The sequence below is a fragment of the Ranitomeya variabilis genome, chromosome 3, assembly GCF_051348905.1.
Source record: "Ranitomeya variabilis isolate aRanVar5 chromosome 3, aRanVar5.hap1, whole genome shotgun sequence".
NCBI lineage: Eukaryota > Metazoa > Chordata > Amphibia > Anura > Dendrobatidae > Ranitomeya > Ranitomeya variabilis.
The window spans coordinates 425,167,647-425,182,026 of record NC_135234.1 but is presented as its reverse complement, the minus strand read 5'-3'; positions in this window follow the sequence as shown (position 1 = coordinate 425,182,026).

Genomic DNA, 14,380 nt, shown 5'->3' with positions numbered 1-14,380 from the left:
AAGTAAGACAGGCAATTAACAGTAAAAAGAAAGCATTTGCACTACTAAAGCAGGATGTCACCATTGAAGCTCTAAAAAACTATAGGGAGAAAAATACTTTATCTAAAAAAACTAATTAAAGCTGCCAAAAAGGAAACAGAGAAGCACATTGCTAAGGAGAGTAAAACTAATCCCAAACTGTTCTTCAATTATATCAATAGTAAAAGAATAAAAACTGAAAATGTAGGCCCCTTAAAAAATAGTGAGGAAAGAATGGTTGTAGATGACGAGGAAAAGGCTAACATATTAAACACCTTCTTCTCCATGGTATTCACGGTGGAAAATGAAATGCTAGGTGAAATCCCAAGAAACAATGAAAACCCTATATTAAGGGTCACCAATCTAACCCAAGAAGAGGTGCGAAACCGGCTAAAAAAGATTAAAATAGATAAATCTCCGGGTCCGGATGGCATACACCCACGAGTACTAAGAGAACTAAGTAATGTAATAGATAAACCATAATTTCTTATTTTTAGGGACTCTATAGCGACGGGGTCTGTTCCGCAGGACTGGCAAATAGCCAATGTGGTGCCAATATTCAAAAAGGGCTCTAAAAGTGAACCTGGAAATTATAGGCCAGTAAGTCTAACCTCTACTGTTGGTAAAATATTTGAAGGGTATCTGAAGGATGTTGTTCTGGATTATCTCAATGAGAATAACTGTTTAACTCCATATCAGCATGGGTTTATGAGAAATCGCTCCTGTCAAACCAATCTAATCAGTTTTTATGAAGCGGTAAGCTATAGGCTGGACCACGGTGAGTCATTGGACGTGGTATATCTCGATTTTTCCAAAGCGTTTGATACCGTGCCGCACAAGAGGTTGGTACACAAAATGAGAATGCTTGGTCTGGGGGAAAATGTGTGTAAATGGGTTAGTAACTGGCTTAATGATAGAAAGCAGAGGGTGGTTATAAATGGTATAGTCTCTAATTGGGTCGCTGTGACCAGTGGGGTACCGCAGGGGTCGGTATTGGGACCTGTTCTCTTCAACATATTCATTAATGATCTGGTAGAAGGTTTACACAGTAAAATATTGATATTTGCAGATGATACAAAACTATGTAAAGCAGTTAATACAAGAGAAGATAGTATTCTGCTACAGACGGATCTGGATAAGTTGGAAACTTGGGCTGAAAGGTGGCAGATGAGGTTTAACAATGATAAATGTAAGGTTATACATGGAGCGCCCCCACTGCCGCAGGGCCGATTGGTGCCCGGTAGCGGGCCTCTCTGTCTCAGTTCTGGGGTTGTCACGGTGGCTAGACCCGGTCCGTGACCCTGCTGAGGGGCGTCCAATGAAAGGTGTGGATGGTGATGATGTTGTGGTGCGGTGCAGGTCGCGGTGAATAACGAGGACACCAGGTTGCAGTCTTTTTACCTCTTTACTGAAGGTCTCGAGGTATCCAATCCAGAGCACTGTTAACCGGGCTGTCTGAGACCGGCTGGTCCGAAGGCACATCAGGAGTCCCCTTAACAGGTGGGAATCAGCGTCTACCTTCTAGCGCCTGTGTATTGTAGTCCTTCCCTGCTGAGCACCCCGGGATAGTCCTCACAACTGATTCTGTCTGTCTCCGATGTTCGTTCTCTACGTCCCCCAGGTGATATGGCTAGGACGCACCAGTATGACGGGGTAGGCCTGGAGTTCTTCCGGGACCCTAGAGTCGCCCCTCTCCCACAGCTGCCTCCATTGTCTGCTTAGGTGATTTGGGTGAGACAGCCAACCTATAATTGGCTATCCTGCCGTGGTTTGCAGTAATGCTTAGAGTCTCTTACTTGCTCGGCGTTCCGGCCACCAACTGCTTGCGCCTCAGAAGGATGTTGCCTCGATCTTACAGCACGACTCCTTCTGGTCCTATCGCCTCTTTGCTGTATTCCCGTTTTCTCACTTTTTGTCCTTTCTTAGGAATCTGTCAGGATCCCATCCCTGACAGGTCCTCTCTCTAGCTCTTCCCAGCTACTTCTTCCTGTCTTCCTGTCCAACCCCCAGTTTTACCAGAGTGTGAGGAGTGGCCTACTAGATAGAACCACTCCCCCTGGTGGCCGGAGTGTGAAATGTAGTATGTGTGTTACCTGGTCAGGTGAACTCCTTTAGTGCAATCAGACGTAACATCACTCCCCTTAGTGGCAGAGCGACGTTACTGCAACGACCAGGACTCTGGGGCGCTGCACTCCCCCCCCCCCCCGGTTAAATCCAGTACTCCCGGACTGGGAAAACAAGAACAACAATACATGTTAACAGAAAACACAAAATTGTGAAATATCATAAACAATTAAACGTAACAGTGCTTCCCTTTATGGGAGGTGAGGACTCTTGAACGTTGCGAAAGTTAGGTCATGCACAGTTTATGACTCTCAGTTCAATGGTTGAAACAGCGGGGACCCCGGGTAAACAAAGGGGTCCCCTTTAGAAGTTTTTGGAGCAATTCACTGTCCATTACTCCGTTTGTCCATTTTAAAACCTGTAACAAAAGATATGCACTCAAACGTTTTCAACTAGATAGCAGCCCTCACTAATACCTCCAAGTTTTGTAGAGTTTGATTCTTGGTGCTGCGTGTGGACCTTCGCAGTGCAGGGGTTGCTATTGGCCTAACAGGGCCCGCTATGCTTGCTACCGCTGGTGTAGTGTACTGTCTTCTAGCTACGCTTCTAGTGAGTCTGGGTAGCACTGGCAGGCTGGAGCTCTCAGGGCTGCTGCTACCAACAGTGGGTACGGCAGATTCGCCGATAGCAGAGGGAGGATTTGCCGGTTCAACGGTTGACATGACATCTTCAGGTAAGGCTTGCTGAGATTGCGGGCCTGGATGATCTGGCACCACAATTAGTTCTGGTGGGTCCAGCTGGCAGAACGTTAGAACAGGTACCACGATGGCCTGATTTATCTGAGTCCAGGACTGGGGAAAATCACCAAGAACAGTGTGTATCATCTTCTCCCTTTCTACAGGTGGGGAGGTTCCTGGATCCGTTTCCCTCTCTCTCAACTTATCAGGGCAGACTTTCAGGTGGTCCCTGGATATCGCCGTCGAGGTCTCCCCTCCATCCTTGCTGATGAGACAAACCTTTGTGTTGTCGAAATTGGATGGCAGGACGGTATACGGTTCAGCTTCCCATTGGTCGTCGAGTTTGTGTAGCCTCCTCTTTCGTTTGAGGGAATCGCAGGAGCATGCTGGTTGTAGTCTCTTTCTTGTTTTTGTCTAGCCTGGGCGAGACTTCTTTCCACGCATTCCTGTACTTTGCGGTACTTTCGCTGCCTTTCTGCATCCCAATCTGCATCCGGCGAGGTATCTTCGGGGACTAGGACCCCCATGTCCAGGTCAACGGGTAGCTTGCTAGACCTTCCTCGCATCAGGTACACTGGAGTGCAGTTGGTGGAATTTACTGGAATATGATTGTATATGTCCACCAAGTCAGGCAGCTTTGTCGGCCACAGGTTCCGCTCCTCTACGGGCAAGGTCTTCAGTAAGTCGATCACCACTTGGTTCATCTTTTCACACATCCCGTTGGTTTGGGGATGGTACGGTGTGGTTCTGATCTTCTTACACCCGTACAGATGGCAGAACTCTTGGAACACCTCTGCTTCGAATGCTGGTCCCTGATCGGTCAGTAACTTCTCCGGGTACCCATGGGGCCTACAAAAGTACTGCTGGAAGGCCTTGGCAGCCGTCCTGGCCGTGAGATCCTTGACAGGTACAACCACCAAAAATCTGGAGTAGTGATCGACGATGGTAAGAGCGTAGATATAGCCTGACTGGCTAGGTGTCAGCTTCACATGATCCAGCGCGACCAGTTCGAGTGGCCGTTTGGTGATGATGGGCTGCAAGGGAGCCCGTTGGCTGTCACGGTCCTTCCTGCGTAGGCTACATGGACCGCACTCCCGACACCACTTCTCAATGGCTCTCTTCATGCCAATCCAATAGAACCTCCCTCGGAGTAGCCTCTCCAGCTTCTTCCATCCGAAGTGTCCGGCTCCATCGTGGTAGGCTCCCAGAACCATGGGCGCATCTCGCCTCGGCACCACTATCTGCCATACCAATTCATGAGTACGAGGGTCGATACTCCTCCGGCACAGCTTGCCATCTTGGATAAACAGTTTGCTTCTCCCCTTCCACAGCTGTCGGGTCTCCTGTGGATCATCTGGGCCAGGATGCAACCCTGCCTGCGTCAGGAGCTCTTTCACCCGACGGACCGTGGGGTCACCATCCTGGGTCTCCGCCCATCCGTGATGGGGCAGGGGATTCAGCGTGGCATTCTGTTGGTTCTTGTACCGGTTCTTCACATGATGGGAGTACTGAGCGGCTTTGGGGCGATGGAACGCAGGCAACTCTATCTCTTCAAGTGCCTCCGGGTCCTCCCCCGTTTCTGGCAAATTGGGCATCCGGGACAAGGCATCGGCATTCGAATTCTTGCGTCCTGCCCGGTACTTGATGGTGAAGTCGTAGTTGGATAGCCGGGCCATCCACCGCTGTTCCAAGGCCCCAAGTTTGGCTGTATCCAAGTGTGTCAGCGGATTATTATCCGTGAAGACGGTGAACTTTGCCGAGGCCAGGTAGTGTTTGAACCTCTCTGTCACTGCCCAGACGATGGCAAGTAACTCCAGTCTAAAGGAACTGTAGTTGTCAGGGTTCCTTTCCGTGGGACGGAGCTTCCTGCTTTCGTAAGCAATCACCCTCTCTTTGCCTTTCTGGACCTGGGACAGCACGGCTCCCAATCCCACATTGCTGGCATCCGTGTACAGCACAAACGGTTGGTCGTATTCGGGGTAGGCCAGTACCTCTTCTCCCATCAATGCCGACTTCAAACAAGTGAAGGATCCTTCCAGCCCCTCGTTCTAGTCAAATGGGGCGTTCTTCCCCTTGGTCTTCTTTGATTGGCCCACCAACAGGTCTTGCAAGGGTGCGGCCTTCTTGGTGAAGTCCTTGATGAACCTTCGGTAATAGCCTACCAGCCCGAGGAACTGCCGGACTTCGTGGAGGTTGCTGGGCTTCGGCCAGTCTTGGATCACCGTGACCTTGTCGGGGTCTGGGGCTACTCCTTCAGCGCTCACCACATGGCCCAGGTACTGCACTTTGGGTTTCAGCAGATGGCACTTGGACGGTTTCACCTTTAAGCCAAAGTTGGACAGGGCTTCAAACACCTCAGCCAGGTGCTTCAGATGGTTTTCGTAGGTCTTAGAGAAGACAATGACATCATCCAAATACAGCAGTACGGTTTCAAAGTTCTTGTGCCCCAGACAGCACTGCATCATCCTCTGGAACGTCCCCGGGGCATTGCACAATCCGAAGGGCATGTAGTTGAATTCGCAGAGACCCATCGGCGTCGTGAAGGCTGTCTTCTCTTTGTCCGCCTCCGCCACGGGAACCTGCCAGTACCCATTGGTGAGATCTAAGGTAGAGAAGTAGTTAGCAGATTTTAAGGCAGCCAGAGACTCCTCTATCCTGGGCAGTGGGTATGCATCCTTATGTGTAATGTGATTCAACTGCCTGTAATCAACGCACATCCTCATTGTACCATCTTTCTTTTTAACAAGGACTAATGGAGCTGCCCAGGGGCTACAACTGTCTCTCACCACCCCAGCCTCCTTCATTTCTCGCAACATGTCCTTGGCACACTGGTAATGAGCTGGGGGTACAGGGCGGTATCTCTCTTTTATGGGCCGGTGATCTCCCGTGGGGATATGATGTTGGATCCCTTTCACCTGTCCAAAATCTAAGGGGTGTTTGCTAAATACCCGCTCGTATTCGTGAACCACCCGGTAGGCCCCCTGTTTCTGATGGGATGGGGTGGAGTCAGTGCCCACGTGCAGTTCCCGACACCAATCTTTCGGGTGCCCTGCAGAACCGTTGTCCCCCGCCGAGTTAGACGGGTCCAGGTGTCTGTATCACACTATTATTGACGGCGAACAGTTTGGCGAGCGTGACATACTTGGTGAGATGGACCTCTTCCTCCCCGCAATTAAGGACACGTACTGGCACCCTCCCCTGGCGGACGTCGACCACCCCCTGGCTGTTAGGAGAGTGGGCCTATTGTCTGAATAGACGGGTTCTACCAGGGCCTGGTAGTCCTTACCCCTGAGGCCTATGGCTGCCCGACACCATATCAACATTTCACTCCTGGGAGGTATCGCGATAGGATTTGAATCACTCACAGTGACACGACCAATTTCACCACCAGTCAGCTCTACCTGCTGTCTCTGCATCAGAGCTCTGATTTCTTTTTGCAGGGCGCGTTGTTCACTGTAGCCAGCAGTTTCTGCTACCTGTTGCAACAAGACGATAACTTCTGCAAGACAATTTTCTATAACATTGGTGCCAATAGTCATCATGGGATTACATTCACGGCGGTCAATATCAACAATTACAATCCCCTGGGCCTTCAATTCCACCCGCCCCACCTTGATGGTGACCTCTTTATACCCCACTTGTGGCAACGGCTGACCATTATTGGCTATGATGGTAAAATCGTCATCGGGGCCACGAGTAATATCGGTGTCCTCCCAATACCGTTTATAAAGCACATAAGGCATAGTCGTCACCTGAGAACCGGTGTCCAGCAGAGCGTTCATGGGGATACCGTCGATCACAACAGGAAGAACTGGCTGCCCTCCAATGTATTTGGCTCTCCAATGCTGCGGGCCTGATCGTCCTACTCCTGGGGGTTGGCCCTTTGCCCCAGGGGTTGCTCGTTTAAAGGACAGTACCTTGCCAGGTGGCCCACCTGGTGACAGCGGCGGCAGATGGGTCGTCCGTCCCGATGGAAGCGATCGTTGTCCCGGCCTCTGGTCGGTGGAGTCCTCCTCTGTCGCATCCAGGGGACATCTTCTGGTCTGGAGGCCAGCTGGATCTTCTCCTTGGGGGCCTCCTGTAGGGACTGCACCGTCCGGGCTAGGGCAGCAACGCTCTTGGTCAGCTTCTGCATCTGGAGGCGGAGTCCTGCAGGGGAGTCGTCCTCTAGGCTCTGGGCGTGGGCCTCGGCGGCGACTGGGGCATCCGGCGCCACCTCCTGGTGGTATGTGAGAGCGGGACGCCTGGGTGGTATTGCGCGGCTGGGTTGTCGCTCCTGCAGCGCCTGGATAGCTTTATCCTTGAATTGCGCAAAAGTCAAGTCTGGATTCTGCATGGCCAAGAAGTGTAATTGGCCCCTTTGGTGACTGCACAGGAGCCCCTCAATGAACCGCTCTTTCAGGAGTTTGTCCTCATCTTGCATGCTGCCGGGGTCACTCTGCTTAATGGCCCGCAGCACCTCCTGGAGATTAGGGGCATAGTCCCGTAAGCTATCCTGCGGTCTCTGTTTGCATCCATAGAAAGTCAATTTAATTTCTGTAGCAGTACGGGTATCGAAGGTGGCTTTAAGCTTTGCAAAAACCTGCTGTGCCGTTCCCTTATCCGCGGCGGGCCAGGACTTCACTTCTCTCAGAGCCGCCCCAAAGAGTTGGCCGATTATCATATGAACCTTCTGAGGCTCTGTCAGGGGATAGAACTCAAGCAGGCTGCAGATCCCTTCTTTAAAGTCAGTGAACGTATGCGACTCCCCGGAGTATCGTGGGAGCCAGGCCGCTCCGGGCAGGTACGGCATAGAGAAGGGCATTATGGCCTTTGTGGTAGCGGCAGTGTCCGACTGGCTGATGGGGGCAGCGGGTTCTGCGGCAATCCGTGGTGGTATTAGGGCCGCGGCTACGTCCGCTGCGAGGACCGGAGCTGCCCCTGTGTCCATGGCTGCGACCGCCGCCTCCGCTCCTCCCAACTCGGACATGGCTGTCCCTTCCTCCCACTAACCTGCTGGGGGTCGGAGTTCCTCTTCCGGAGCTGGCACTTTACCGTGCTTCCTCGTTCCACGCTTCTCTTGACCAGTTCCGCCCACGAAGCTAAGGCTCCTCCCTCCGTGCGCGGCGATGGCGACTTGTGGCGGGAACTCTTGGCGGCAATTAGCAATTTACAGTCTTTGCAATAAGTCACAGTCCAAGCACAATAAATCACAGTTCCAAGGCACACATGACCTGATTCTTCAGGCTTAAGTAGATCCTGTTCATGACGCCAAGTTGGAGCGCCCCCACTGCCGCAGGGCCGAGGGGTACCCGGCCTCTCTGTCTCAGTTCTGGGGTTGTCACGGTGGCTAGACCCGGTCCGTGACCCTGCTGAGGGGCGTCCAATGAAAGGCGTGGATGGTGATGATGTTGTGGTGCGGTGCAGGTCACGGTGAATAACGAGGACACCAGGTTGCAGTCTTTTTACCTCTTTACTGAAGGTCTCGAGGTATCCAATCCAGAGCACTGTTAACCGGGCTGTCTGAGACCGGCCGGTCCGAAGGCATATCAGGAGTCCCCTTAACAGGTGGGAATCAGCGTCTACCTTCTAGCGCTTGTGTATTGTAGTCCTTCCCTGCTGAGCACCCCGGGATAGTCCTCACAACTGATTCTGTCTGTCTCTGATGTTCGTTCTCTCCGTCCCCCAGGTGATATGGCTAGGACGCACCAGTATGACGGGGTAGGCCTGGAGTTCTTCCGGGACCCTAGAGTCGCCCCTCTCCCACAGCTGCCTCCGTTGTCTGATTAGGTGATTTGGGTGAGACAGCCAACCTATAATTGGCTATCCTGCCGTGGTTTGCAGTAATGCTTAGAGTCTCTTACTTGCTCGGCGTTCCGGCCACCGACTACTTGCGCCTCAGAAGGATGTTGCCTCGATCTTACAGCACGACTCCTTCTGGTCCTATCGCCTCTTTGCTGTATTCCCGTTTTCTCACTTTTTGTCCTTTCTTAGGAATCTGTCAGGATCCCATCCCTGACAGGTCCTCTCTCTAGCTCTTCCCAGCTACTTCTTCCTGTCTTCCTGTCCAACCCCCAGTTTTACCAGAGTCAACCGCACATGGAGTACTGTGTCCAGTTTTGGGCACCGGTGCTCAGGAAGGATATAATGGAACTAGAGAGAGTACAAAGGAGGGCAACAAAATAAATAAAGGAGATGGGAGAACTACAATACCCAGATAGATTAGCGAAATTAGGATTATTTAGTCTAGAAAAAAGACGACTGAGGGGCGATCTAATAACCATGTATAAGTATATAAGGGGACAATACAAATATCTCGCAGAGGATCTGATTATACCAAGGAAGGTGACAGGCACAAGGGGGCATTCTTTGCGTCTGGAGGAGAGAAGGTTTTTCCACCAACATAGAAGAGGATTCTTTACTGTTAGGGCAGTGAGAATCTGGAATTGCTTGCCTGAGGAGGTGGTGATGGCGAACTCAGTCGAGGGGTTCAAGAGAGGCCTGGATGTCTTCCTGGAGCAGAACAATATTGTATCATACAATTATAAGGTTCTGTAGAAGGACGTAGATCTGGGGATTTATTATGATGGAATATAAGCTGAATTGGATGGACAAATGTCTTTTTTCGGCCTTACTAACTATGTTACTATGTTACTATGTTACTATGTTACTTAGGTAAACAGGTGGTGTAGCTTGCTTCATGGGTGGGGTACTCTGCTGAGTAGCAGAAATTGCTACTAGGCCCAAAAGGATTTCCTGGGCTAGATGCAGTTAAAAAATAGTACTTAGGTAAACAGGCGGTGCAGCTCGCTTCATGGGTGGGGTACGCTGCTGAGTAGCACAAAATTCTAGTAGGCCCAAAAGGATTTCCTGGGCTAGATGCAGTTAAAAAATAGTACTTAGGTAAACAGGCGGTGTAGCTTGCTTCATGGGTGGGGTATGCTGCTGAGTAGCACAAAATTCTACTAGGCCCAAAAGGGTTTCCTGGGCTAGATGTAGTTAAAAAATAGTACTTAGGTAAACAGGCGGTGTAGCTTGCTTCATGGGTGGGGTACGCTGCTGAGTAGCACAAAATTCTACTAGGCCCAAAAGGATTTCCTGGGCTAGATGCAGTTAAAATATAGTACTTAGGTAAACAGGCGGTGTAGCTTGCTTCATGGATGGGGTACGCTGCTGAGTAGCACAAAATTCTACTAGGCCCAAAAGGATTTCCTGGGCTAGATGCAGTTAAAAAATAGTACTTAGGTAAACAGGCGGTGTAGCTTGCTTCATGGGTGGGGTATGCTGCTGAGTAGCACAAAATTCTAGTAGGCCCCAAAGGATTTCCTGGGCTAGATGCAGTTAAAAAATAGTACTTAGGTAAACAGGCGGTGTAGCTTGCTTCATGGGTGGGGTACGCTGCTGAGTAGCACAAAATTCTAGTTGGCCCAAAAGGATTTCCTGGGCTAGATGCAGATAAAAAATAGTACTTAGGTAAACAGGTGGTGTAGCTTGCTTCATGGGTGGGGTACTCTGCTGAGTAGAAGAAATTGCTACTAGGCCCAAAAGGATTTCCTGGGCTAGATGCAGTAAAAAAATAGTACTTATGTAAACAGGCGGCGTAGCTTGCTTCATGGGTGGGGTACGCTGCTGAGTACCACAAAAATTCTACTAGGCTCAAAAGGATTTCCTGGGCTAGATGCAGTTAAAAAAAATAGTACTTAGGTAAACAGGCGGTGTGGCTTGCTTCATGGGTGGGGTACTCTGCTGAGTAGCAGAAATTGCTACTAGGCCCAAAAGGATTTCCTGGGCTAGATGCAGTTAAAAAATAGTACTTAGGTAAACAGGCGGTTTGGCTTGCTTCATGGGTGGGGTACTCTGCTGAGTAGCAGAAATTGCTACTAGGCCCAAAAGGATTTCCTGGGCTAGATGCAGTTAAAAAATAGTACTTAGGTAAACAGGCGGTGTAGCTTGCTTCATGGGTGAGGTACTCCGCTGAGTAGCAGAAATTGCTTCTAGGCCCAAAAGGATTTCCTGGGCTAGATGCAGTTAAAAAATAGTACTTAGGTAAACAGGCGGTGTAGCTTGCTTCATGGGTGGGGTACTCTGCTGAGTAGCAGAAATTGCTACTAGGCACAAAAGGATTTCCTGGGCTAGATGCAGTTAAAAAATAGTACTTAGGTAAACAGTTCTGCTCTGCTGACTAGCAGACACTGAAGCTGTGTAGCAGACCTCTGAATCCCAGGCCATAGTATGAGTAAACAACTCTGCAGACGACCCCACCCACATGGAATTGACAATGGCATCATCATGTAAAACACAGCAAGGGGACTCAATAAAGAGTCTCCATTTTTTTAAAAAATTCGGCCACAGACACCACTTAAGTGGCATCAATTTCGCCAGAGTTTTATAAAACGGTTGGTGAGGTGATTTTCAAAAATCATCAAGCTTTTAGTCTCCCCAGGATGACACAGGGGTAGAAAAGTCCTTGCGGATCCAGGATTTGTTCATCTTGATGAACGTTAGTCTGTCTACATTGTCACTGGACAGCCACGTGCGCTTATCTGTCAGCACACCACCAGCAGCACTGAACACACATTCAGAGAGAACACTGGCTGCGGGGCACGACAAGATCTCCAAGGTGTGAGTGGCGAGCTCAGGCCATTTTTCAAGATTGGAAGCCCAAAATGAGCAAGGGTCCAGTTTCACAGTCATGGCATCGATGTTAACTTGGAGATACTCTTGTACCATCCTCTCTAGGCGTTGGCTGTGCGTCAGACTTCTTGTCTCCTGTGGCCTTGCAAAGGATGGTCTAAAAAAAATCTTGAAACGATTGGAAAAAATTGCTGTTACCACCAGATACTATGTTACTGTTACGGTTTGAGTGATGACTCGATAGTACCACAGTTAGCAAGCTAGAACTCAGAGATTCACTATGTGCACCACTGGTGTTTTGTGGAAAAGCAGATGTTAGATTCTGTAACAGTCTCTGCTGATACTCCTGCATGCCTGAATCCCTTTCTATGGCAGGAATTATTTCGCCAAATTTACTTTTGTACCAGGGATCTAAGAGTGTGGCAACCCAGTAGTCGGCAATACTTCGGATTCTGACAATCCGAGGGTCATGTTGCAGGTAGTGCAGCAAGAAGGCACTCATATGTCTTGCGCATCCAGGAGGACCAAGTCCTTGTTGTCTTGGTGGCGGCGAGGTGAGAACCATGCTTCTTTCCTCTGCCCTCTCCCCCCAACCTCGCACAACATAAATTTGATCAAGGTCTCCCTCATCTGATGAGTCTTCCATGCCCAGCGCCAGTTCGTCCTCCACTTCTTCCTCGCCTCCTGCACCTTCCTCAACAGTTTGGCTGCTATCATGCGCCCTCAGTAATCCCTCTCCCCAAGCCTGCAATGCCAGCAGCCTTGGTGCTGCCAACTGTCTGGACCTTGGAGATATCCCTTCCGCATACGACTCCTCCTGTTCCTCCTTCTCCTCCTCCTCTTGTTCCACCACCTGACTCTGAATACTGTTTAAGGTGTGCTCCAGCATGTAAACCACCAGAATAGTCATGCTGATAATGGCATTGTCAGCACTAAACATCTTCGTCGCTATTTCAAAACTGTGCAGAAGGGTGCATAGGTCCCTGATCTGAGACCACTCCTGCAGCATGATTTGCCCCACCTCTGGATCTCGTTGGCCCAGGCTATACGTCAAAACATATTGCACCAGGGCTCATCGGTGCTGCCACAGTCACTGCAACATGTGCAGAGTTGAATTCCACCGTGTGGGCACATCGCATTTCAGCCGGTGAACTGGCAGGCCCAACGACTTCTGTAGAGATGTAAGTCGTTGAGCTGCGGGATGCGAACGGCAGAAGTGAGCACACAGCGACCGTGCCCTCTGCAGAAGCCCATCTAGTCCGGGATAGTGGGATAAAAATTGCTGGACAACCAGGTTCAAAACGTGAGCCATACAAGGCACGTGTGTGACATTTCCCCGGCGAAGGGCCGCACCCTGGTTTGCAGCATTGTCGCACACGGCCTTCCCTGGCTGCAGGTTGAGTGGAGACAACCATTGATGGAACTCGGTCTCCAGAGCTGACCACAACTCCTCAGTTATGTGACTCACATTTCCCAGATATTTCAATGTAAACACTGCCTGATGCCGTTGAGCCCTGGTGACAGCATAGAAAGGAGGTGTTCAGGATTCCTTCTGCGCAGTTAGAACGCGGGTGGCATTACCAGACAGGCTTTGGGTGCAGGTGGAGGACCGAGAGGAGGTTGAGGAGGCAGAAGCAGTGGAGGAACTTCTAGATACAGAGGATCGACGAGCAACTCGTGGGGACGGCAAGACTTGGACAGCAGCCCCTTCTCCTGATGTCACCATAGTTACCCAGTGCCTAGTCACTGACATGTAATGCCCCTGTCCATGTCTACTCGTCCAAGTGTCTGTGGTGAAATGCACCCTGTCACACACAGAGTTTCTCAAGGAAGCGGTGATGTTAAACATGCTGGTGTAGCACAAGCATAGCTTTATTTGAGAAGTAGTGGCTACTGGGCATCTGGTACTGGGGCACTGCGACGGACATAAGGTCTCAAAAATCCTCTGTGTCCACCAGGTGGAAAGGCAGCATTTCTGTAGCCAACAGCTTGCAGATGGTGAAAATCAACCTCTTAGCTTTGTCATGGCTAGGAGGAAATGGTCTTTTACTTGTCCACATCTGAGGGACTGAGGGCTGGCTGCCGTGCTTAGACAGAGTTGAGTAGGGTGTCCCTGGCAAACTGCTGGTCTGTGAGGAAGGTGCAGGCGGAGATGTTATGTTGTCTTGATCAAAATGTGATGTCGATGTCGGATAGTGCTTAACACCAGCAGGTGTTTCCACTTGCAAATGTCCTGACGACCTGCCAATCACACTGGCTTTTGCGGGTAAAGAGGTGGAAAGTCTACGTCCAAAACCATGTGTGACTGCTGTCCCCCACAGAGGATGAAGAGGACGTGGATGCACTTGATGGGGCAGATGGTGGTTGACCCGTCCCACTAGGCCGCATTGTAGCACAGTGAGCTTCCCACTGCAACTTATGCCTCATATCGATGTGATGGTTCATGCATGAAGTACTCAAGCTAGTCATTTTTTGGCCTCTACTGAGATTTTGTTGACAAATCTTACAGACAACATGAGTTGGGTCATCCTTTTCGATGTCAAAAAATGCCCAGGCTATGCAAGGCTTAGAGCCCGTGCGACCTGAAGGGCCACCACGACTTCTGCTCAGAGGCACAGTTGGGGTTGAGGATGCCATTGTTGACGTGCTTCCAGTACTCCGTCTCTGTCCAGGAAGGCACAAGGTAACCTCATCATCAGACTCGTCACTAGCATCCTCCTCCACCTCCTCTGCTGACCTCATGGACTGGCGGACTGTGGGTTGACAGTAAGTGGGGTCTCCAACCTTGTCATCATCATCCTGTGTGTTCTCACACCCGTCATCCTCAGAGCCAACCTCTTACTACCCTGACCGAAAAGTCAAGTTTTCCTTCCAATCAGGTATCTCAGTCTCATCATCATCTTCCTCATTGTCTCCACCAACAGGAGTTACAGTTGAGGAACGAGGGT